We start from the raw sequence: 25122 nt of genomic DNA on the forward strand, positions 1-25122 counted from the left end.
AGATTAAGGAATCGTGAAACTTACAGACAAAATTTTATCATCCACTAATGCTTCAGGGACAAGTCACGGATGTTTGTGGTTTGTGTCATTTCTGACAAATAGGTGCTATTGTCGAAATAGTCCAGTTTCCAAACACTTAGCCTTACCTCTCACTCTTCTCCCTCACACATTCCTTGCATTTCTATAGGGTCCAAGATTCTGACTCTGGGCCCTTTGACAAGCTCTACAATCATGGCCTCAGTTCAGCTCTCTGACATCATAAATCCTTAGATCTTGATTTCCCTCAGCTGCAAAGTTGCAACATTAACCTCCACTTTCTTGTTCAGACATTCTCTACGTCCAAGTGATTAGTGCTGTTTGAAAAAACTTTGATTTTTTATCTAACTTGTATTATTTTCTATTCAGGCCTGATAGGATCACCTTTTCCTAGAAAAGATAAAACACAGCCCGGCATGGTGGCAAACACCTTTACTCCCAGCACTCTGGAGGCAGAGGCAGGTGGATCTCTGTGAGTTCCAGGCCAAATGGGGCTACAGGGAGACCCTGTCACAAAAAGACAAAACAAAACAAAACAAAAAAACAACTTACCTATATGTGGTGTTCCTTTAAGTGCATGACCATTTAAAAATATTTTGACCTTAAACTATGACAAAAACTTGAATACATTTTAAAAAATTACTCAACTGAATTCCCACAGCCTGATTAACTTTTCAATGATTTGTCTCAAAAGTGAAAATTTAAAAATCAGCAATTTTACATGTGTTTTTCAAGAATGGAGAAACCAGAGAAACCAGAAGGAAAGCCCCAACAAGTGATCATCTGACCTTTGTATGTCATACACCCTTAGAATAAAATGTATAATATGTAACCCTATAACATGTACAAACACCCTTAGAATAAATAGAATGTATAACATGTAGCACTATAACGTGTGCACAGGCCCTTAGAATAAAAATAAATAAATAATTTTAATTATTTTCACTTTTATTTCATTAACTCCTGCCTTGATCTTCATTATTTCTCTTTGTTTATCTCTTTGGGGATAGGTTTTTTTTTTGTTCTAAAGCCTTAAGTTTTATCATCAGTAATTTGAGAGTTTTCTGATTTATTAGTATTGATTTCTGGCACTTAGCTCTAAATTTCCCTCTTAGGACTGCCTTCATTGAAGTCCATAAATTTTGGTGTACTATGTTTTCATTTTCTTTTAATTCTAAGAATTTAAATTTTTTTCTTTTTGATTTCTGCAATGACCCTTTCATGGTTCAGTAGTGTGTTATTTTATATCCATGGTTTGTGTCCACTAAATGATCTATTTTAGAGTAGGCATCATGGAAGGCTGAGAAGAATGCATGTTCATTGGTGTTTTGCTGGTAAACAAATAATGATACAATACTAAATCACACTTTGATTCTCTTCTTCCGTTGGACCATCCAGGAAGAAGGACTTTAGAGTGAATAAGATTTTAGAATGTTAAATGCTTTGTTAAATTTCAGCATCAGGAAAGAGAAAGCCATATGTGAAGTTAGACACAGTATTGGAGGGTGGAGAAGACACTGTCAGTTCCTAAGTGTGCTCTGGAGAGAAGTTGTCCACCAAATATGCTCCACATGAGGTCAGATTTGCCAAGTTTTAATAGATTTGGACTGGATAAGATTTTAGAATGTTAAATGCTTTGTTAAATTTCAGTATCAGGAAAGAGAAAGCCATATGTGAAGTTAGACACAGTATTGAGGGTGGAGAAGACACTGTCAGTTCCTAAGTGTGCTCTGGAGAGAAGTTATCCACCAAATATGCTCCACATGAGGTCAGATTTGCCAAGTTTTAATAGATTTTATCTCCAGCATGAGCGGAGAGAGCAATAGAGCACCCCCTCCAAGGTCACATCCCAGTGATCCAGGACCTCCTTTAGAGGTTCACCACCTCCCAGTGCCATCCACAGATCATGTTCTCAACACTTAGGCCATTGTCTGATACTCATTAGCCAAACTCTAGGAATACCATCTCCAGCATGAGCTGAGAGAGCAATAGAGCACCCCTCCAAGGTCACATCCCAGTGATCCAGGACCTCCTCTAGAGGTTCACCACCTCCCAGTCCCATCCATGGATCATGATCTCAACACTTAGGCCATTGTCTGATACTCATTAGCCAAACTCTAGGAATACTCTAATTACCATACTCTAATTAGTATGTTGAACACTAACTGGTTACAACTGCTCTGTGGCAATTCAACTAAGTCAAATAATCCATGAAAACTAAGCTTTCTTTGGATGCTCATGAATAAGAATAAAGTTTATACTAATGTTCATATTTCTTCTTTGTTAATAGATGAATAACAAGTTGTTACAATACTTATTTAAAGAAAAGGCAATAAATGAATGTATCAAGAAATTTTTTTGATCAGGTTAAGAGAGAACATTAAAATTTTACTCAAGAAGTACAGAATAATATAGATATCAAAGAAAGGAATACAGCTTATTGTTGATGGAAGTATAGCATTTCTTTTGCTGAAATACATGTTTCACAGAAGCAGCTTGTGTTCAGTCCCACAACGAGCCACCGGACAGTACAGAATCATTTTCTTTTCTTACTTGATGCGTGGAGAATATGCATAGTCTTGACACCAGCATCTTGCCTATCCAAATAGAAATAAAATCCTAATTGAACCAGTAAAATACATGCAAGTGTGCCTTCATAAGAACCACAGTGAAACATCTAGGAAAGCTTTCATATTTAATTTTTGATTCCCTTTGATTCTGAAGAAAGTTGAGAGTTTGAAATTTTTCTCATCTCAAGAAGTGAGATTAACTATGCTTGATGTGTTTGATATTTCTGAAGTGTGTCATATTGTTTGAAAAAAGAGACTGATCACAATATTCATTTTGATGTAACCATCAAATACAAAGTTTTGGTATGTGTAGGTGAACCTCATACCTTCAACTCAGCATATTTGCTACATAGTAGATTTAGACATGACTGGGTAGCTGCTCCCATGAAATCTCAACAATATGGTTTCCTAGACAAGATCTGCATTATGACAACAATAGCTGACATGCTAATATGGATGGGGGAGATTTCACAAGGTTCAACCTCTAAGTAAAGAGCTACAAGCAATCAATGGATGCTGAAGGAGGGAGAATTAGTTTTCTCCACAGAGTTCCTTGACAAATTATCCTATCCCAAGCGGTGAACCCAAAACACATGTAAATATGAACAACACTAAATGGACTCAGTAGATTATATGTATGTACATGTGTATATATAGACAATAATATGTAATATATAGAGAGAGAACAAGAGAGAGAATAATAATTAGTGGAGAGGTCTTGAACTTAAGAGGAGGTGCATGAGAGAGGAGTTGGGAAGGAGAGAGGGAAGAGTGGAAATAATATAATTACAACACTTCTATATGAAAACCTCAAAAGCAAAACCAAATGTAATTTTTTAAATAAAAATGGGAAGGATACCACAAGATTTGAAAAGACTAAAATACCTATAATTAAAATTATGCCTTGCTCAATGCAGTATTTTATTAAGGGACAAACATATTTGTTCTGTTAATGAAAAAGTACATCTTGAGAAATATGGGAGTTCTAGTAAATATAAAGCAAACACAGTCATGTTCTAGGTTAAAAGTCAAAACCCAATAACATTTGTTTGACTCTTATAGGATTTAAAGTTTTCTCATTGACATTTATTTTTTTTTCTTCTATTTAATCCTATTATATTCACTTGATGTTCCTTTTTTTTATAATAACAGATTCTGTTGTGCAGATCATGCTTGAATTAAGAGCAGCTAAACAGAAGAGATAAAAGAAAACTAACATATGAACCCTAAATATTTCAAGTCCTTCAGGAGATGTGTGGTTACAGAAATTATGTTGCTAAAAGAAACAATCATTTAAAAAATAAATATAGTATAGTTTTTAAATGGCAACCATAAAACAACATACAAAACATCACATCAAACTTAACTGTGGAAGCCTGGTACTTTCCTCTTCTGATTGAAATAAATATTCAACCTTGCATTAGACATTCTAATTATGAGATTTAGGTAAGAATGGATAAAAGGAAAAAAGTTTTAGAAAGAAATTAAATTATATCTATTCACAAACTAAAATTATCTATCAAGTATATATACATAAAAACTAATAGGATTAACATTTAAGTCCAGCAAGAATGAACCACCCCAAAATGAAATTGTCTTTCCATGTTAATAGCAACTAAAGGAAAATATTCAATAATTAATCGAGTATAAAACATACTATAAAATATAAAGTACAGTTGAAATAAAATAAAAACCTAGATATAATAATGCCTGATATTTATGGACAGGAAGACACACTACTCAAAGATTTTCATCCACAGGTTCAAAATGTTACTCTCACTATCTCACTTCATTTATTTGTATAAATCAGCGAAACGGTGTCCAACTTCACAAAGAATTGCAAGGAAGTAAGCATATTCAAAGAAAACTAATAAAGATGAAAAATGTCAAGATGAACAATGTCATAGGATCCACATTTCCCCACAACAGAACTTAATGAAAACTAGTAGTGATAGGACGGTGAGCAGAGAGAGGTGCGTACACTTACAGCGATGGAAAAGAAATAAGCTTGTGTTTATGATCAAGTGGGTGTTGTCAAAGGTCCAGTTAGCCTTTGGTGAAGGTAAAGAAATAAAAAATATTTTCGAAAAAAATGCTGTTGGTAGAAGGGGATAGTGTATGTGAAATATGAAATTGGACACTGATCTCTCATGACATTGAAAATTTATAAATTGGAAAAAAGAGTAAGTATAAAAGAAAACACAGAGACACATCGGTGTAATTTGGTGATGGTTCCTATATATGATCCCAAAAATACAAGGATCAAAAGAAATCGTACGTACAAATTTTGGTAATCAAAGTAAACATTTTGACCTTGAATGCTAACGCATTCAAATCCAGCCTAGGCTGCATAAAATGTTCCTAACCAATCTGAGAGTGCATAGACCCTGTATCCAAAATGAAAAACACGTACAACAATAAATATTTCTCTACTTAACAACATTATCAAGAACATGAAAGCCCACTGAATAGAAAGTGGTATTTGTAAATCATTTATTTAATAAGAAACTGCCAACCAGAATAGTTGACTACTCCTTAAGACTCAATAATGCAAATGAAAATGTACTAAAATTTTATCATAATACTCAAAAGACAAGAAGAATCTAATATCTACCAGATAATGAATAATAAACAAAATTTAATGTCTTTACCATATTGTATGATTTAGGAATTTAAAAAAAGGGCGCATTACTCTTAATATAATTCAATTGATAATGAAGTTTCTTTGAATAAAATTTCATAAATATTCAGAAAATTTAGAGTCAGTAAAAGATTCATTTAATATACTATATTAAGAAGTTTTTATTATTTTAATGAAATTTTACATATTTCTCAACTTTCAAGTTTGGACTTTGTCATGCACTATTATTAACCCCTTAATTTGGAGTTTAAAGCATCACAACTTTTTCATATATTTGCAGATTTTTAGAAAAAACAATCTGTTAACCTACATTCTTACTTTGCAGTGGGTGACATGTGTATAATCTGGATCTGCTTATTACAAGAAACTTATTACAAGACATACACAAATATGAGCACTTTGTCGATTGGTAGGAATAGGTAGGGTGCCAGGCAGTATATGATTCTCAGCTGAAATTCAGAGCTGTAGAGATTTAGATAATGAGACCTTTTCAATATTTTCAATAATAATGGTATTGCAAAAAAAAAAAAGAGAGAGAATAGCAAAAAGATTTTAAAATAGTGGACCATGAAACCTAGTTTTAGGGAGTGAAAGCAGAGAGTGGAAAGGGGAAGAAAGCTATGAAGATTGATTGGACAGCCACTGAAAATGCAATATTCCTATTCATATAAACGTACATAGAAATTGAAAGTCTAAAGCTTTTCGCATGTGGTAATTTAGAAGGAAGGCAAAGATCTGACTGTGTAGGAGAATCAGAAAGGAAAGATGAGAAAATAATTCAAAAGCAGTGAGTCAAGGAAACAAGACTTCAGAGAACGAGTGTGTCCACGGTTTATTGTAAAATCTGATGCAAAGCACCCAGCTATGGTCAGCTATGATAAGGATTTATGACATCAAGTATTGAAGTTTACAACTTAATTGAAAGGTAACAGTTTTAAATAAATAAGCTAATACACTGATGAAATGTCAAACTTCTGCCTTTTAAATACAAACCAACATGTATACTAATATTTTAATGTCTCAGTATATCAATAAAAATAACCAAATAACAATCAGCACAGCCATTTGGATGATAACATACAAATTGATAAAATCATATATTCAATATTCATATGAAATGCCATTTGATTTCCAGGTTTTTTCATTTAATGTTTTCTAATACTCCTCTCAAAGGAGAATTAGAAGGATATTTTCATTATGTTAAATCGTTAGTAATATGTTAATTAAAGAACTTGAAGTACAAGAAATATATCTATAATTTAGATATCATCATTCATAATTTAGCATTAAACACAAAAGCATTAAAGAAAATTTATCAGGGCTGGAGACATGGCTCAGTGATTAAGAACACTGACTGTTCTTGCAGAAGACCCAGGTTCAAATCCCAGCACCCACACGGCAGCTAACAACTATCTGTAATTCCAGTTTCAGGGTATCTGATGGCCTCTTCTATCCTCCGTGGCCATTGTACAACCTGGGTGTACTTACCTACATACAAGCATAACACTCACACACATAAAAATAAAAATAATAAAATATTTTTTAAATGTTATCAAGTTATCTAATGTGTGGATAGCAAAAATAAATTTTTAGAATGCCTATTTATCATATTCTCATCCATATGCACATGCAGCTGAAATGTAAGATGACAGTAAGGGGCATTTTCATAATTCATCCATCTGATAAAATTTTATTTCGGTTGTTAAGTAGGAGTAAGCATAATTTAACATGGTAAGACCCCACGACAGGGCAGAGGTAACCAACTTGCTCACATTTTTATAGAATCTAAACATCTGCCTCTTTATGCCTGAACGTGTAAGCATCTTGGCAGTATGGACACGCTGTCATCACTACAAAGAAACTGATCTCCTGAGACACCCAATCCATTCCATTGTCCTTGACATTTGTAAAGAGAAACAATAATGATTACTAATTTGAAATGAAATGCTGAAGTTTTCTTTCATACATTAACTAAGGCACTAGAATTTACATAGACACAATACAAAAATCTAGTTTAACATTCAATTAAACATTCAAATACAGAGGAAAACTAGCAAAAGTTTAAATGCATATTATGTAAAATAGTCAATTTCTCAATTACTTCTTAAATTATTTTATATACAGCCTCAATTTTAATAAATATGTTCTAGTTGGTGTTCTAAAATTGTGATAATGCCTTTACATTCACTGGTAATATAATATTTATATGAACAGTTAATTCATTGTCTACTGCCTAAAAGAATATTATGGTATTTCAATCCAGGAAATATAAAAATACATTTGAGGGGAAACTATCATGTGTATTTTCCATTTCTTGTGCAAGGTGTGGAAATGAATTTTAATAAAGGTATCATAACTCAAATTCTTACTCAATTACTTCTTAGTCAATATCAGTAGCTGGAATTACTTGGCAAAGATTTAAGTCTCACAAGCCTCCATTTTAAGTAATGTGGCCCTTTTATGGAAGCATCTCAGGTATTCCTGTTCCATATGTGTGATTCACCCTTACATTAAATTTATCCATGGAGTCAGGCTTGATGATCATTGCATCAGGAAAAGGAACGACTGTTTTTTTCTCTAAAAATTTGTACTTTTATTTATTTATTTAATTTTAATTTTATGTGTATAAGTGTATTACCTACATGTGTGCTTGCATGCTGTGCAATGCCTTCAGAGGTCAGAAGAAGGCATTGGATCCCCTGGAAATGGAGTTACCAACAATTGTTAGCTGCCATGTGAGTGCTGGGACTCAAACCTGGGTCCTTTGCAAAGGCAGTTAATGCTCTTAATGGCCTCACAATTTGTGCTTTTAAACTTTGAGAACTTAGGCTGAATATTGATGTTAATTTTATTATTTGTCAATCAAGAAAATTAAAATTTTATTAGCATGTATTGCCATAATACATTATCATTTTGAAGCTTTATCCTGTGTCTTAAAATGATAATCATATTCTTTTCTGTCTAGGATCTATACACCTTATTCTTTTTCCTTCTTTTCTATCTTTCAACTTGATTTAAATTTTGACACACTGTCATTAATTTCCATCATATACATTTTCAGAGACATTTTAGTAGGCTTTCCTCATTTTTATTTTAAATCTTTCACAGTTTTGTATTATAAATATTTTATTGATTCTTTCAGAATTTCATATAATGCATTTTTCAAATTTCCAAATTTGTACACTGATCTGCATCTTTACACATGTACTAGTAGTTTATTGACATGAGCATTTTAAAATATCTTGATGAAACATAAAAAAAACCATTTTAAATTTTTCAGTGCTCTTTTTGTTGCTTAGAACAGTAACAAAATAATCTAACCCAGAAAAGGGCCATTTTTATTAAAAATAATAGACTTGTTGACAGACTGAAAGAAAGGTTATCTAGAACATTCAAGGCTGCAGTCAAATGTCTCCTCTCTGAGTTGGAGCACTGGAACACATTTAGGAATCTGTTTTTAGCCTGTGGCTTTTTCTTATTTTGCCTGTATACTTACACTCTTCCTGACATTGAATCTTTCTAGAATATGTCTTATCATGACACAAATATGCTAAACATTTTCCATTGTATTGTTTTTCATTGTGTGATCCATACATCGTGCCAAAATAAATTCAATCATAAATTAAGTGGCGAGAAGGGCAAAGGCAAGATAGAAATGGCCAGTGCTGTCACTCACATGATCAAGGTGATGATCCTGAGGCCACGTTTCTTCTTGGTACCAAAGACAAGTTGGTATTTCATTCTGATTAAGCTGTTATTGTTGAGGATGGGTTGAGGGTACATTTTCAACAAAAGTCCATACAGGACAAACTTTTTTGGTGCATGCCAAAGCTTCACTGTTGCCTGAGGCTCTCAGGTCTCAGAAGTAACAAGAGCACTCGAAGCAACAGAATTTCATCACGATGTAGAGAACTCAGCCTTTAATGACAACAGTCATTAACTTGGCAAATTTCTGTTTTACAGAAAGTTTACGTGGCATTTTCCTTTGTCAGTTGCTTTAATCTTCATAGTGTTTCATATGGAAATTTAAATTTAAATAACCACTAGATAATTTCAAATTTATAAAAAGTCTCTAGAGAATGCAAAAAGGTTAGCATTAAGGCTCAAAGTCTCATAATGAAATATTATAGTCAAGCAGTACCAGAGAAGGTACTTTATTGAAAACAAGATGTTTAAATAATCTTTTGGATTATTTCCCCATGACAATGCTACTGTTGAACTTGTGCTCATATTTTCAAATGAAAATATTCTGTTTTGGTTTTCTGAATAAATACATAAATTGATACTAGTATGCATACAAATATAGGACAGCAATTCTTTTATGTCCTTAAATATTTTCTAACTTTAAATATTTAACATAGCTTTTCACTTTCTTACATAGAATAAAGTTGTCAAACATAAGGAATATTGACAAATTTCAAATCTGCATGTCAAAAGCTTGTATTCCCACAACTTGTATATGAAATACTTTACAGGTAGGGACAGAAGTCTCTAAAAGTTGTCACAAAAAAATTAACCAAGTTGGGTGTGGTGGCACACACCTTTAGTCTCAGCACTCAGGAAGCAGAGACAGGCTGATCTCTGTGATATGGAGGCCAGCCTGGTCTACATACTGAGTTCCAGACCAGCTGGGGTTACAGGGAGACACTATCTAAAAAAAAAAAAAAACCAAAAAAAATTAAAATTAACCAACTTAAACTATGAGCAGAAGGGTAAAATATGGTTTGTTTTCCAAAGACTTTTTATATCCATACAATCAACGGGAAGTACCATCAATTATGTTTGGAAAAATCAGTACTTCCGTTTTGTGAACATGATGCTATCAACTGCCATCTCTATGATTTGGAGTGACAAACAAGTCTAGCTTTGGATATCTAAAGTTTTGAATATCAAATTTCACAAGTAATAATAATCTATTAATACCTTTCAGTGCTCCCTGTCCTAAATCTTCAGTGCCTGTGAGTAGAAAAGAAAGTGGAATGAACCAAACTGAACACTGGGCCTTGTTTGTCCGGGAGTGTTATGCTTGGCAATAACATTTGAATTTTTTGTCTAAAGTCATGAGACGATGTAAACAATGGAAAGCTGATGGAACTTGGTGTATCAAGCCTGTAAAGCAATCCAATAGGATACTGAGTAGAGCTGAATAAAAAGGAGAACACAATGTAGCACACTTGTACCTAGATTTAGAAATAAAATGAAAATTATAAGCGAAGTGAAGAGGTCCTGAATTTGAAGACAACCATGTTTAGAGAGCACAGAGGAAGCAATTGTTTAGTGAGACAAGTTGACAAAGAGCTTGGTGTCAAATCTGACCATGGTAGCAGACACATAGAAGCAGCATGGCATGTCAATGGAAATACTACAGGTAGAAGAAAGGTAAGCCTCAAGGAGGCCAAGAGAAGGGTGTACTAAGAGCAAGAGAGACCCTGCCAGGTGATAGGGAGGAGCATCTGAGAAAAGAAACACAAGAAATGTGTTCATTTTCCATCCTGATACTCATTTTTTGAGTGATTATCAGCTGTGCAACTGACGTAGGTGACCATCATAAAAAGTGATGACAGAGGGATGATTTTGTAAGTGTATATACACTCTGTGAAAAAGAAACTGAATGGATTCCCAAGTTAATATTAAAAGCAAAACAGAGTGTCATCAGCTACACATAAGTTGTTTCTGGTTGTTTGCTTGTTGACACAGGGTCTCCCTGTCATCCCATCTGACCTGGAACTCCCTATGTAGACCAGGCTGGTCTCTATCTCACAGAGATTTACCTGCCTCTGCCTTCTAACTGCTGGGGTTAAAGGCTTGAACCATTGTGCCTGGTCCCTTGTTTTTGTTGTTTTGAGACAGGGTCTCCCTGAATGTATGTTTTTGTGTTATGATTGTTCTTGTTGTTGCTGCTGCTGTTTGGCTTTTCAAAACCGTTTTTAACATCCTGAATCATTTCCTGTATACCAGGCACTCCTCCAAGTGTGCTGCAAGATTTATATATCACCTTCTGTTAACACCGCCACCATAGAGGGTAGTTTACAATCTTCATGTCTAGTAAATAAAAATAATTCATGGAGGAGCCTGATACATCTTGGGATAGAGGGGTATGGGAATTATTAGGTATCAAAAACAATTGACCTGCAAATTATCCAGACACTGAGTAAATGTAGACCTACGGCAGTAAGTGACTTGCTCCAGATGTCTTAAAATGTATGCTAAATTAAAACTTTCTATGTCTAGACCCTCTGGACCCATACAATATCTTAGGCATTAGAACATAATTCATTGTTCTAAAGGTTTATGGGCTATACATACAACCACACAAAAGGGAGACATTGATGACTCAGGACAGGTAGAGCTGAAAGAATCAAACTCCTGAACAATTAGGCCTTGATTAAAGGAGAAGATAAATAAGAGGATTGATTTTTGCCTTTGTAAATGAGACAAGGAAGAAGAAAAGGAAGGGAAGGCAATGATTTGTGGTTGCTAAGGAACGGAGTATAGGTGTGTGCTGATTTTAATTTCTGTGATGAAGATGATGCAGCAGTGTCGTTAACGGGTGATGTGGAGAGGCAGAGTAAGGGAGGCTTTGAAAGTCATCCATTTTTCCACTCAAGAAGTAAGAATGAAAGTCTGTGAAAACCGAGGGGGCTCTTAGTGCTTTCTGCTGTGCCGTTCATTGCTGGTACATTTCCTTTCATTAAAATAATATTTTTATTTTATATTATATTTTCATATTTTCATTATATTTTTTATCTATTCTTTGAAAATTTCATATATGTGTATAACGTATTTTATAACATCTTCCTCTGACTACTTCTCTCATACTTCCTTTGTGACCTACCCATCCCACTCCCTCTCGACTTCTTGTCCTTATTACTATTATTTACCTTTTGAAGCCAATTAGTGCTGACCATATGTACATGCTGTGTTTGCCTGCACAAGATTTGCATAAGATCGAGACAGTCAACATTCCATCATAGATGTGGGAGAAGTTCCCAAGGCCCCAATCATAATGGAGGTGCATTTAAAATATTCGTCTTCTAACCGTCTCCTTTTAAAAATTTGTTTCCAGTTTTTTGTGCTCTATTCAAAAGCCCAGTGTATGTGAGCATGTTCACCACCTCCCTTCTCATTATAAGCCCTTAATGAAATCAAAGTGGGTGCCTTTGTAGGATGGATAAAGAAGTGTGTGTAAAAATAAATACAAGAGTAGTACTCTGTAATAAAAAATGCAATAATGCTTCAATAAAAAGATGGAACTGGAGATATCATTGCTATAGTTTAAAATTAAATGGTCCCCATAGCCACATGCTCTAGCACATTAGTTGACAGCTGGTGGGCCTTGGGGACTTGTTGAGATTCCGAAGACTCAAACTTGATCAATGCATTTGTCTCTTACGAGATTGATATGATAGAAATTATGGGAAACGTTAAAATATAGGAACTGTGGCCTAGTCTGAGGAAAGTATGTACTGGGGAATTCACCGTGATGGGTACTTCTTGCTTTGGCCTCTTCCTATGTTCCTGTTCTCTTTGTCAAGTCTACTATGATGTTAGCTGCCTTTATCACATGTCCGGACTGCCATCACACTCTGCCTCAACATGGGAGCAGGGCCAAAACGACACCAAATTTCACCTTAAAACTTTCATGACAGGAATTTGTTACAGTAAGAACAAAGTGAAGAGAAAAAAAAAAAAAAAACTGTCGCAAAGCAGTGAGGTTGTGGTGGTTTCTGTAACTTTCTGGACCTGATTTGTGGAAGGAAAGCACAGACAGTCGTCATGAGGCTGTGGGTGGAAACAAGGATTTCATTGGGAATTGGGATAAAATCCATTTCTATACATTATGGCAAATAACTTGCTTACATTTTTCAGGCCCGGAGACTTTATAGAAGAGTCTGTTTAAAGATGGGGGATCAATCAGTCTGGTTGAGAAATATGAGAAGCAGTGTAGTGTTCAGTAGGTGGTGTGGTTAATGCTGGTTGCACAAACCCAGGATTACATTGAGAATCAGGAGTGAAAGACAGATTAAGAAGTCTTGAAAAACTTTCAGTTTGATCAGAGGACCTATGCAAATTGGGGCTAAGAAGGAATGGCTTCTGCAGCCATCACAATTCTGAAGAACCCAAGTACTTTGTAGCAGGACAGCAGGAAGGATGTTTTGAAGATGTCTCAGGGATTTACCAGATGCTGTCCATTTTAGTCTTAAGGTTATGAATGAGTAAACTTTTGTGAAAGACACACTGGACAGGAGAGCACCTCTGGGACACCCCATTCACAAAGAACTTCCAGGGAGTCATTTCACTGGGATACTTGTCATTGCTCTCAGTAAAAACGGTACTCAGATGTCAAGGTGGTTATGGTACAAAGGTCCTGAATACTGCTCAAGTGCGTGGAACACATTTTTATCTCTAACTTGATGATGATTTTATAGGCAGTTCAAAAAACGTGTAATGGGTTCATAGTAGCATCTTCCCAGAATTCAAAGGAAGTCTAAGAACCTAAACAAAGTGTGAGAAAGGTGGAATCCCATTCAGGTAGCTCCTGAGGGTGATACACATGACAGTATCTGGCCATGAGTGGAAGCTGGCTAAGAGAGAGGCAGGTGGACTGCAAATGGTAAATCATAGAAACCAGTTTGTCTAAACTGACTTTTGTTCATTTCATAGCAGTGTGTCAGGTCTTCTATCTAATGGATTTAAAGTTTGCTCTAATGAATTTTGGTCTTGCTTTGGCTGCATCCCACAATCGCAATTCTGTGTCTTCATCTCTCAGTTTTGAATTGGGAGTTTTCACTCTATTTCATGATTTATAGGCATCATATATTATTTTCTAAGATATCCTTTAATTTCAGAGGAGATACTAAAATTAGGCTCTAGGGCAATGCTGGAATTATTAAAGCTATAGAGATCATTATGTATGGGGTAAATTATATTTAAAAAACTTTATTTTATGTATATGAATGTATTGTCTGTGTGTAAGTTCACCTGTGTCATGCAGTGAAGTCAGAGGTCAGTAGAAGGTGCTGGATTCCCCTGGAAGTGGAGTTAAGGACAGTTTTAAGCCACCCTGTGGGTTTTGAGAATCGAACCAGGGTCCTCTGCAAAAGCAGCCAGTGTTTTTAACTGCGGAGCCATCTCTGCATCCCCATAGTTGTATTTTTCAGTTAAGAGATGGACATAATATTTGGAGGGCTAAAAATAGAATGCTTTGATTTGATTTGAAATGCCTTCCACAGGCTCAGGCACCAAGGGCTTGGTTCCCAGCTAGTGGGTTTTGAAGAAGGGAATGTTTCCTAAGTGTGCTAATTTAACACATGTATTAATCTCTTGATGGATTCATAAAATGAGACAGTGACTTGTAGGAAATGGTGCCTAACTGGAGGAAGTAGGTTTTTGCAGTGTTTTCTTGGGGCCATCTTTAGTACCATGTTCCATTCTCTGTTTCCTGTTGGCCATGACGTAAGTAGCCATTGCCACCTGCCTCTGTAGCCATGATGTGCTTCACCATAGACTGAAACTCTGTATCTGACTGCTGAAAAAACTTTCCTTTTATGGATTGTTCATTAGGAATACTGCTGACTCTTACTCAAAACCTAAATAATACAATATTTTAAGTGAAATAAAGCAGATTAAGAAGGAGAAATATCACAGGTTTTCCATCATAAATTGAGTCTTGTTTTTAAACAGTCTTCTAGTAGACAAAGAAGGCAAAGGAGGAGGTAGAAGGGGTGAAAATAGATGCTAAGAGTTGCAAATAGGACCAAAGTATAGCCTGTGCATGGGAAACTACCAAGGAGGAACCCAAACAAAACCTTTGATTTTTATCTCTGAATGACAACTGTATTCTGATTCCTAGTATCTAAATGATACCCTTTGGTAGAGAGCTTACTTCAGAGCTGAAAAATCAATGCTTTTCACTGTTATAGTACCTCGCGCTAGTGGGTTAGAGTGCCTAATTCCATCTATCCCGTTTTGATGTCCCTCTTTCCCTCCCCTTCTTTTCCTCTCTCCCTTCCTCCCTCTCTTCCTTTCCCTCTTCCTTCCTAACATCATTTCTTCCAACTCATTTCATAAAGTACTTCAACCATTTTGAATGGTAGAGACTGTACTACACACACACACACACATTCTCTCTCTCTCTCTCTCTCTCTCTCTCTCTCTCTGTCTCTCTCTCTAAGTGAACAAACAACTTCTTTCTTCTATCCCTCCTTCCCTTTCTCTCTTTCCTTCTTTTCCTCTCTCCCTTCCTCCCTCTCTTCCTTTCACTCTTCCTTCCTAACGTCATTTCTTCCAACTCATTTCATAAAGTACTTCAAACATTTTGAATGGTAGAGACTGTACTACACACACACACATTCTCTCTCTCTCTCTCTCTCTCTCTCTCTTTCTCTCTCTCTCTCTCAAAAATTAGGGCAACATTCTGTATCTTAAATGTGTACTAATCTATCCTATTTATCCCAAAATTTCAGTTCCTTGCTTCATGTCCACTCCTGTGCAGGACTGAGTTTTTCTCAATTCTCTGTGAAACATCATCTTTTCTATTTGTCACCACAAAAGTTCCAGAATCACTTTGCAGAAGTTCAACCACAATTATACCACTCACTTGTCTAAAATCTTCAGGGGTTCGGGGAATCGCCCATTTGTGGAGTTACGTAAAGTATGAACAGTTACTTGAATATGCTCTTACATTCTGGGCTTCTGTTGCTTTCCTTCCAAAAGAATGCAAGTTGTCTAAAATGACGGAGTGTCGGCTTGGCACAACTTTATTGAACTATGGGAAATTTGATTTTCTAATTCCATTTCTCTTTGCTGTTTCTTTTTTCTCATATTTATGTTGTTAATGGGAAGTCAGTCAGTTGAAGTTATAAAAAATATTTATAATTTGAGTAATGTCATTTAAATATATTTTAAAATATTGGAAAACATTGTTTTTAGTGTAATTCAGAATCACAGTATTTTGTAAAATTAGTTATGTGTAAACATGCATGTAAATATATACCTAACCTAATAACAAGTATGTATGGAAGTACCTTGAAGTGGGAACTGGATGTTTTCAGTCAGTCTTAACAGTGGGGTGAATGCTTTACAGTGGGTTGGCGCCTGTCATCACGGCAGTAACTTCTCAGTAGATCTGTGTTTTCACCTCAATGAACACAGTCCTCTGAGACCTTGCCCACTCATGGCAAATAGTAGACCTAGCAAGTCCATTTCTTTGAAAGAGAAAGTGTGCTTTTCAAGGAATAAGTGATTTTCAAACTATTTATGAAAAAGATCTTTTCATACTAAAATGCTTTATTATGTTTAACAGGTTTATTTGAAGTATTTTGTTTGGAAAGATTATTGTCTTATGAATAGGCTTCCTCTATAATCTAAATTTATCTCAGAATTTTTATTTCAACCAATAAATTTTCATAAGTTTCATAACTACGGAATGCTTAAATATTTAGCAAACTATTTTTACTACTTAGTTTTAATTTACTAAGCATTTTATTAAAATACTTGTGTGAACGTTTGTGAATTTATTCCACCAAGATGCAGTTCAGCCGGTCTTGGTGACTCATGTTTCTAATCCCAGCTCAGTGAGGATGCTGAGGTAGGAGAATTGCCACCAGTCTGAGGTCATCCTGGGGAACACATTGAGCTCCAATCCTACATGAGATACTTTCCTACAAAAAACAACTAACTTACAAACAATATCAACCTCATAAATTAATAGTAGATCTTAAAGGAGATAAGTATAAAACGATTTCTAAGAAATCAATATATGTAAAGATTAGTGAGCTCTTTCTAAAGTGCCTGACTTTGTTATACTGAAAATTAAACTTTTAGAAAGGAATTAAAATCGGTAACTTAAATCTGTAATTTTAGTGCACTATGACTCACTGAATCCAAGTAATTCATTTGGGCCAACATTTGCTGCTTTTGAGATTAATAACATCATATTAGCTAAATGGACAAATTGCAAATGAAACAATTACATATGTCTGATACATTTATATCACTGACTTTGTGGGTCTTAAAAATTCCATCATATTTTGATATGGTAACACATTAATTACTATCTACTAATTCTTACATAATATTTTATCTTCTCAGTTCTGAAAATTATACATGGTTGAAACATTGAGTCATAGGAAAAAAGATTAAAGAATTGCAAGGCATGTAGTCAGCTGTGGCTCATTAGTTATACAAAGTAATTAAAGCTAAAATTGACAGGGCTGGAGAGATGGCTCAGCAGTTAAGAACAATGGTTGTTCTCACAGAAGACCTGGGTTGAAATCCCAGTACCCACATGGCAGCTAACAACTGTCTGTAACTCCAGTTCCAAGGGATCCAACAGCCACTTCTGTCCTCTGCGTGCATTGCACGACATGGGTGCACTTATCTACATGCAGGTAATACACACATACACATAAAGTAAAAATAATATATAAAATAATGTTAAAAATTGGGATTTAGTTTTCATGCTTGTAGAATTTGCTTCCGTGATTCTGTTTCTTTTTTAAAATTTTATTTATTTTTATTTTTTCTTAATTTTCATTTTTAATGTATATGAGTATTATGCCTGCAAGTATGTAAGTGCACCCAAGTCATGCAATGCCCACAGAGGACAGAAGAAGGCATTGGGTTCACTGGAACTAGAGTTGCAGTCGTTAGCTGCCATGTCATGCTGAGATTTGAACCCAGGTCTTCTGCAAGAGCAGCCAGTGCTTTTAACCACTGAGTCATCTCTCCTGCCCCTTTCTCTGTTTCTTTAATGAGTAAACTTCAATGAATTTTCTTGGCCTTATGGTCAATGTTGTCAATCTCAATGTATTTAAACCTTGCATTTTTGAATGCTTTTGGATATTGCAATATTTTGTCAGTAGATTGTATAATCTATAATTTCCAACATTCTGAGGATTTTTGCATGAATTTTATCTTTTTTATATCCAGAACATGATGGATGTGTGAAGTTGCATATAGGTGACAGTATTTAGAAAACCTAAGGAGATGAATTTTCATGGTCGTCATCAAAGACAACAAGTTGGAGCGGGGATAGTGTAAAAGAGAGACAAAGAAAGTAAATCAATAGAACTAACTCCCAGGCAGTATCAAACCATAGTGACTCTTCTTTAGTACAGGCCCTTCAAAAACTACATGTAAACCACTTTTCCAGCAGTGTAGCCTTCTATGCTTTGATTGTTTTTCCTTGTAAATGGAGTTTAATTCCTCAATGCAATAAAATCAAGAGGTGCAACTTTTGTGAAAGTAGTTTCATCATGATCACCCTATCCTCTTGTAAGGCCCAGATGAAAGACAATTTACAAATGGCCTACCTGCCACCCACTACCATGTACGGAAGACTCATAGCAGGTCAAAGATCTGAAAATAAGTGATTATCCATTATTTCAGCACTAAACTGGACATCTGCAAGTCCCAGGCTAAATCTGGAAAGAGGAGGCAGAAAGACTGTATGAGCTAGAGAATCAAGTGATGTATGTGGGTTCGATTGCCTCCATCCCAAGACACTTCCTTCCAGAGGTGGAGTGGGAACCACCCATTCTACACCCCTCCTTGTCTACCACACCTTTTAACCTTTGGCATACTGCTGGTAAGCCTTTAGAACCTCACAATGCAACATTTGACTTTCCATCATTTTTTTTCACAATCAGACACAGCTAGACATGGCTAAATCTTGCCATGTTAATTTAGAAGGAATTCATACAGGACCCTTTGTGTCTTTGCTTTCTTTCATCTCTTTCTGAGCACTCTAACACCTTAGAAATTCCATTTATATGAAGTTCTAGAGCATTCATGTGTGCTAAAGCCTCTTCTACCTCTCACAGACCATGTCCCATGATGGAACTCAGCAAGTCCACTAGAGTCCCATACCATTCTTGAGGTCCTTGCTCAATAACTGTCTTATTTAACTCTCAGAGAAACAGTCTACCTTGTTTGATGAACAAGGTGCCACACATCACCTCCCTCACTGTTCTCAGTTTTTTTCACTATCATTTTACCTTGTATATTTTCCCTTATGCAATTTGACACGCTCATATGTTCCATAGTTTTGGATCTCAGGAAGCGCTCCTTAGCCTATGTCTACCTTTCATGTCTAACTTTCACTCTCTCCATTGTGTCCTACCAACTGTAAGAGACCACAATCCATCCCTTTCATCTTTTCCTATCTTTTACCCAGTTTACTTACAAAATCAGAGGCTCACGCAAAGGCTAGCAACCACATCTTCTTGTGCATTGTAATTCCTCCTTCACAGAAACAAGCTCCATCAAAGGAGCCATCAAGGCCACATATTCCTTTCTTACTGGACATAGAAATGACTGGGCAACCTCTGTGGTAGCTTGATGCTACTCTGTTTCCTCTACTGCTACTCAGAACAGGTGTTCTCAGGGTAGCTCTATATACATGCAGTTGATTCCACTAATGGAGCAGGCATGCCATTTCATACCACATAGAGACAGACAGACTCTGAAATTTCCTCAGAGGACTCAACTTGGTAGACATAAGCTTGGGTTCCATGACTCATTAACAAAAGCAAGGCAAGTTCAGCTATAGCAAGAAGGTACACTACTTCGTACTACAAGGCCAGGGCTGGGGTCATATCTGGGCTTCCTCGTAGGCACTCTATGCTCAGAATCTTCAGCCTCAACAGTAAGTTTTGCTATTCATAGCCAGCACAATGCAGTCACTCCTCTCCAAGTCACCTTCAGTTCTGTCAGCCTCTACTCAGCAGCCACATATGTTTGTGAGACTCTTTTCTGGGGAGAAAAGACAGAGGCATCTATTGATCCCAGTTAAGAAACCCACAAGAGACCAAAGAAATGAATGCACTAACATATCAACACCAAACTTGACAAGCCAATGACTTTATTGTGGTTGTATAGTTGAGGGGTTATTTACAGGGCAAGAGGAGAATCCAAGGTAGCTACACCATCAGAAAGCCCACTGTGGGTCAAGGCTCATGAGAGCTGCAATGATGGAACTCTTCCATGACCCACAGGCAGCTCGGCTGTCACAGTACCTTCCCAGACAGCTCAACTGCTCATTTTCCTTTCCCGGCAGTTTTATGCTGAATCCCTAACCTTGGGGAAGAGCCCTGTGTGTCTTGTTAGTGTCAGGAACATCTTGAGGCTTGTCAGTCTTTACTTCCTGGGTTTAGTGGTAAGAAGGAGTAGAAGCAAGATAGAGAGGGTGATTGGGGTTGGTTATGGTCACAGTACAGGGTATATATGTATGAAGCTGTTTAAAATGTAGAAGAATTTAAGAAGATGTAAGAACAGGAGCTATCTTTTGAAGCAGAGAAAACCACCTTGCCCACCCACCAAACCTGCCCATACTCTGACTTTCCCCATAATCCAGAATTGTGAGAAATTTCTATTCTACATAAATGGAATAGTCTTCCTTGTGGTGGTTTGCCTATTTCAAAGTAAAAGAATATATATATATATATATATATATATCCACTTCTCCCACTCCTTATTTTTCAAGATTTCACATTAGAAGACATTAAACCACCCATAATTCAACATTCTGCAAGTGGTCAGTCCTGTGACTTTTGTCTCTCAGTCTATACCAGTTCACTCACAGAAGAGACCGGCTGTGTCATGGGCACAAGCAGACATGCTCTTGAATTATGAGACTTGGCTTTGTCCTAAATCAATATTGCTGTCACAGGGACCATTCATTCGGAGCTCAATGGAAGCACAAAATACAGATTCTATATGTGGGTCTGCTCTCTCTTTGGGCTCTCTGGTTCTTCCCTGGAACTCACCCCAATATCAGATGGTGTAAGAGTAATGATTAGCAGGTGGCAACCAGGATACTTGTCCACAACAGTGACTGAAAGCCATGAAATTCCATTTGCTTAAATAAGAGTGTCTTAGATGTTTCCTTAGCACTGAATTTAAAGCTTGAACCTCAAGTATATGCAGGCAAGGAATAAATCACTCCCTTTCATCTTTGTTTTGATTTTCAGTATAGACCTGAATGTCTTCCAACATATCTTCTATTTGCAAAGTCTAATGTATTATATATTCTTTTAATGTTTTAAAAATAAGTTTTTGCTGTATTTTCTAAGCTGGTCTGAAACTCTGTCTCATGTATCCCTGCTGCAACAGCCTTCCAAACAGCTGAGATTAAAGGCAGGTGCCACTATGTGTGATTATATGTTGTTCAGACTCATACCTGTCCACCAACATGTAATCTTTATCAAGAAGTTGTCTTTGTCTTAATGCTTGGCACTATGCTCAGATCCTAGAGAATCTCTTGCATTTTCAGAATTTCAAAAATAATTTGAATGTAAGAGTGTATCAGTACATATACATTGAAGCTTTTTTCTTAACTAAAGAGAATAAAAAAAAATGTCTATTCAGTCTCAGTCAGTGTATTGCAGCCATGTTTTTTTTAATAATGAATATCATTATTTTAAAAATGTAGGATATGTAGTCCATGTTGTATTGTAACATATCTGGTTACTTAGATAGATTCCAAAGATTAGACTAGTTATATGTTTCTCTATAGGAAGTCAGCAAATGCTTCACTGATGAGACTAAGGTAAGCCAAATTCAACTTTAGCTCAAATCACAGGATCCTGAGTTTCAGTAATTACTTTTCCTTAAGTCAAAGAAACTTCTGTTGTTTTGTGTGATCTAAAGGTACTAACAAATCAAAGGTAGTCCTCCATTTCCTTCTTCGAATGACCTCCTGTTTCATTTCAACATTGCAAATTTCTCTCAGTGAATTTGAAGACTGGTGAGTTTACCAGAAATGATTTCTGTTTTTCTGATCATCATTAATATTTTAAAATATACTTTATTTATTATTTTATGTGTATGAGTGTATTTCTTGTATATATGTAAGTATACCCATGTCATGCAATACCCACAGAGGTCAGAAGAGGGCATCAATTTCCCCTATGACTAGAGTGACAGACAGCTGTTAGCTATCATGTGGGCATTGGGAATCAAATTTGGGTTCTCTGCAAGAGCAGTCTGCTCTCTTAACCACTGAGTCATCTCTCCAGACCCTTTATTAGTATTTTTGAGTCACTGAAACCACAGTGTGTACTTTGCGTCTACATAGAAACCTTTTCATCCATTATAGGACATGGTCTTGTATTTATTTTCAATATTTATTTTCATTTCCTCTGATCTTCCTTTCAGGCACATCAGTTGTAGGTGTTTGTGCAAATCTAGTGTCTATTTTCAAATGAATAAATTTCTTGAATTCATTTTAGCTATCTGGTTTCTTACAGTAATCTCTGGTATATTCAAATATGTCCATATTACATCTGCCGTTGCTTTATTTAGAGAAACTAATTCATGGGGCTTTTTTTCCCCCACAATGAACATTAAATGCTCTAATTTAATTGTTCTCTTTACTTTTTAAAAAAATTCCATCATATTTTTCTTCAGGTTATTCAAATAACCACTGTATCTCAAGCAGTTAATGTTTAGTTTGAAAAATTAAATGTCACCAAGGTGTTTATTATAAAATTGCCTTCTTTCTTAGAGAAACATTTAAGGTAGCTCATCTGTTACCTTCGCCATATGAGTAGGTGTCTCACCTGCACTTCCTTTGCTGGCTGTGACAAAACATATTGACAAAAGTGGCTAAGAGGAGGGGGAGTTCATTTTATCTCACAGTTCCTCTTACAGTCCGTCATTGTAGGTAACTCAGGTGGTAGAATTTTTTACAGTCACTTTACATCCAAAGCCAAGATCAAGGAACAATGAAACATTGTATGCACACATACATGTACCCAGGTCACAGTCACCACTCATACAGTTAGGGTCCCAAGCTTAGGGAATAGCGCCACTCACAGTGGACAGATTTCCCACCTCAGTTAATGTAGTCAAGATAATACCCACCCACGTGCATGTAAGGCCAATCTACTCTGAGCTACGCCTCACTGGGATGTCCTTCCCAGGTGTTTCTACATTGTCTCAAGGTAACTATTAAAAATTAAGTATTGCTTGATTTCCTCAGCTTGTCTGTTTCCATATTACATATTTTTTATAATTAATCCAGGTGATTTTATCTCCTCCAATTAAAAAAATACTATACATATTATCATGGTTGCTGTGGAATAGGAGGATGCTGAAATTGTTTAGGGGTAATTCTGAAAAGAATAATAGGAAAATATCACTCTCCTTTGTCAGCATACATACCCACACCCACACATATATTTAAAGACAGAAGATGAAGAACATCCTGTTAAACACAATACCAATAGCCCCAGAGGATGTCTGTTAATATTTGGTATCATGCCTGTCCAAGAATGGAAGGGTAAAAAGAATGTATTCTCACTCTCCTTTCTCTTTCTCTCTGTCTCTCTCTCTGTCTCTCCTTTGTTGAAGAATTATATTGAAACTACGAAACAATGAGTAGAACATGACTAGAAAGCTATAATTCCATTCCCTTCCTCCCCATGGAAAGGAAGACCGTGCGGTAGTCAGAGGCAAGCAGAAAAGTTTTCTCACCATACACCTCTCAGGACATTGCAGTTCATCTCCCACAAACAAGTGTTGTGCTGGAAGTTGTATTACAGTGTGCCCTCATATCACAATTTATGATGCAGATTATCCTGAATTTGTGCAGGCATGCTTATGAAAGCACCATATAAGAAATAAAGAGAGATTATGGCAGAATGAGCTGTTTTCAGAGGAAATGATAAATAACATAGTACTAAGTGGAACTTCACCTATGCTAAATGCCTGCTTTAAAACTGTCCATGTTCAGCATGTGCTTTCAAACCTATGACCAGTATGTCAGCCCAGCACAAAATGCTTTCTAGGTCTGTACACTCCTTGGGTTTGATCCACCCACTCCCACCTAACAAAAAATTCATTCTTATAGTCTCACATTTAATCAGACATTTCCAGAAAATTTATTACCTTCCTTTCCCTAACTATGTGCATGTATTTGAAAACACTCAGGAACACTTCACTCTCGTATAGGCTCTGTCCACTGAAGGATTTTACTCCTTTTTCTGCCATATCTCACTAAATACTCCTGTGGACATTTGGTTCATTCTGATTAGTATTGCCTTTCCAAATTTCTTACTCCGTTTCATTTATTGGATAAAATATAAATATAAGTTCTTTGAAGATTTACTTCAATTTCTAATTAATTCACTATAGGAATGACTTTTACATATAGGCATAACCTGGACTAAAGACCTTCACCTAACTTTGCAACCAAAAAATTACTGTTTATAGTGTAAACAAGCCCACTGAGCCATGTGGCCCTCTTGTGACCTGAGCATATGACCTTAATCCCTTAGGACCCCTCCTTTGTCTCCACCTAAGAGTGCTCAAAATGCCTGTATTAATGCTTTGCATATCAAAGGTCTGAAGCTAGCACCTTGCTTTTCTCATTGTAAATAATTCCAAAATTTGAGTGTGTGTTTGATAGTCTAGGGCTTGGGATCAAAGGGCAAGATTCTCTGATAAAACAAGGTGGGTCCTCACTTCTATGTCCCCATTCCACTTGAAAAATACTACTTCAAAAATGATAGAAGCCCCTGCTGGGGGCACAGTTCCCAGATACAACTGAAGAAAGCAGTGCTTTCTTCAGGACCAATCTTACCCTTAAAATAGTTTCTAAGAGTCATCGGGCTGGGGAGAAGACTAGTGGTTAAAGCATTGCCTGCTCTTACAGAGAACCCGAAATTGGTTCCCAGTAACCACGTGGCAGCTAACAAACTTACATGAATCCAGTTTCAGGGTATCCAATGACCTCTTTTGACCTTACAAGCGTTATATAACACAGGTGCACTTACATACATGCAGGCAATACACACATACACATCAAATAAAAATAATAAATGAAATATTTAAAAAATTTCTATAAGTCAGGCTATTCCTTTTGACAGT

Source organism: Nannospalax galili, unplaced genomic scaffold, assembly GCF_000622305.1.
Source record: "Nannospalax galili isolate Female #2095 unplaced genomic scaffold, S.galili_v1.0 scaffold698, whole genome shotgun sequence".
Lineage (NCBI taxonomy): Eukaryota > Metazoa > Chordata > Mammalia > Rodentia > Spalacidae > Nannospalax > Nannospalax galili.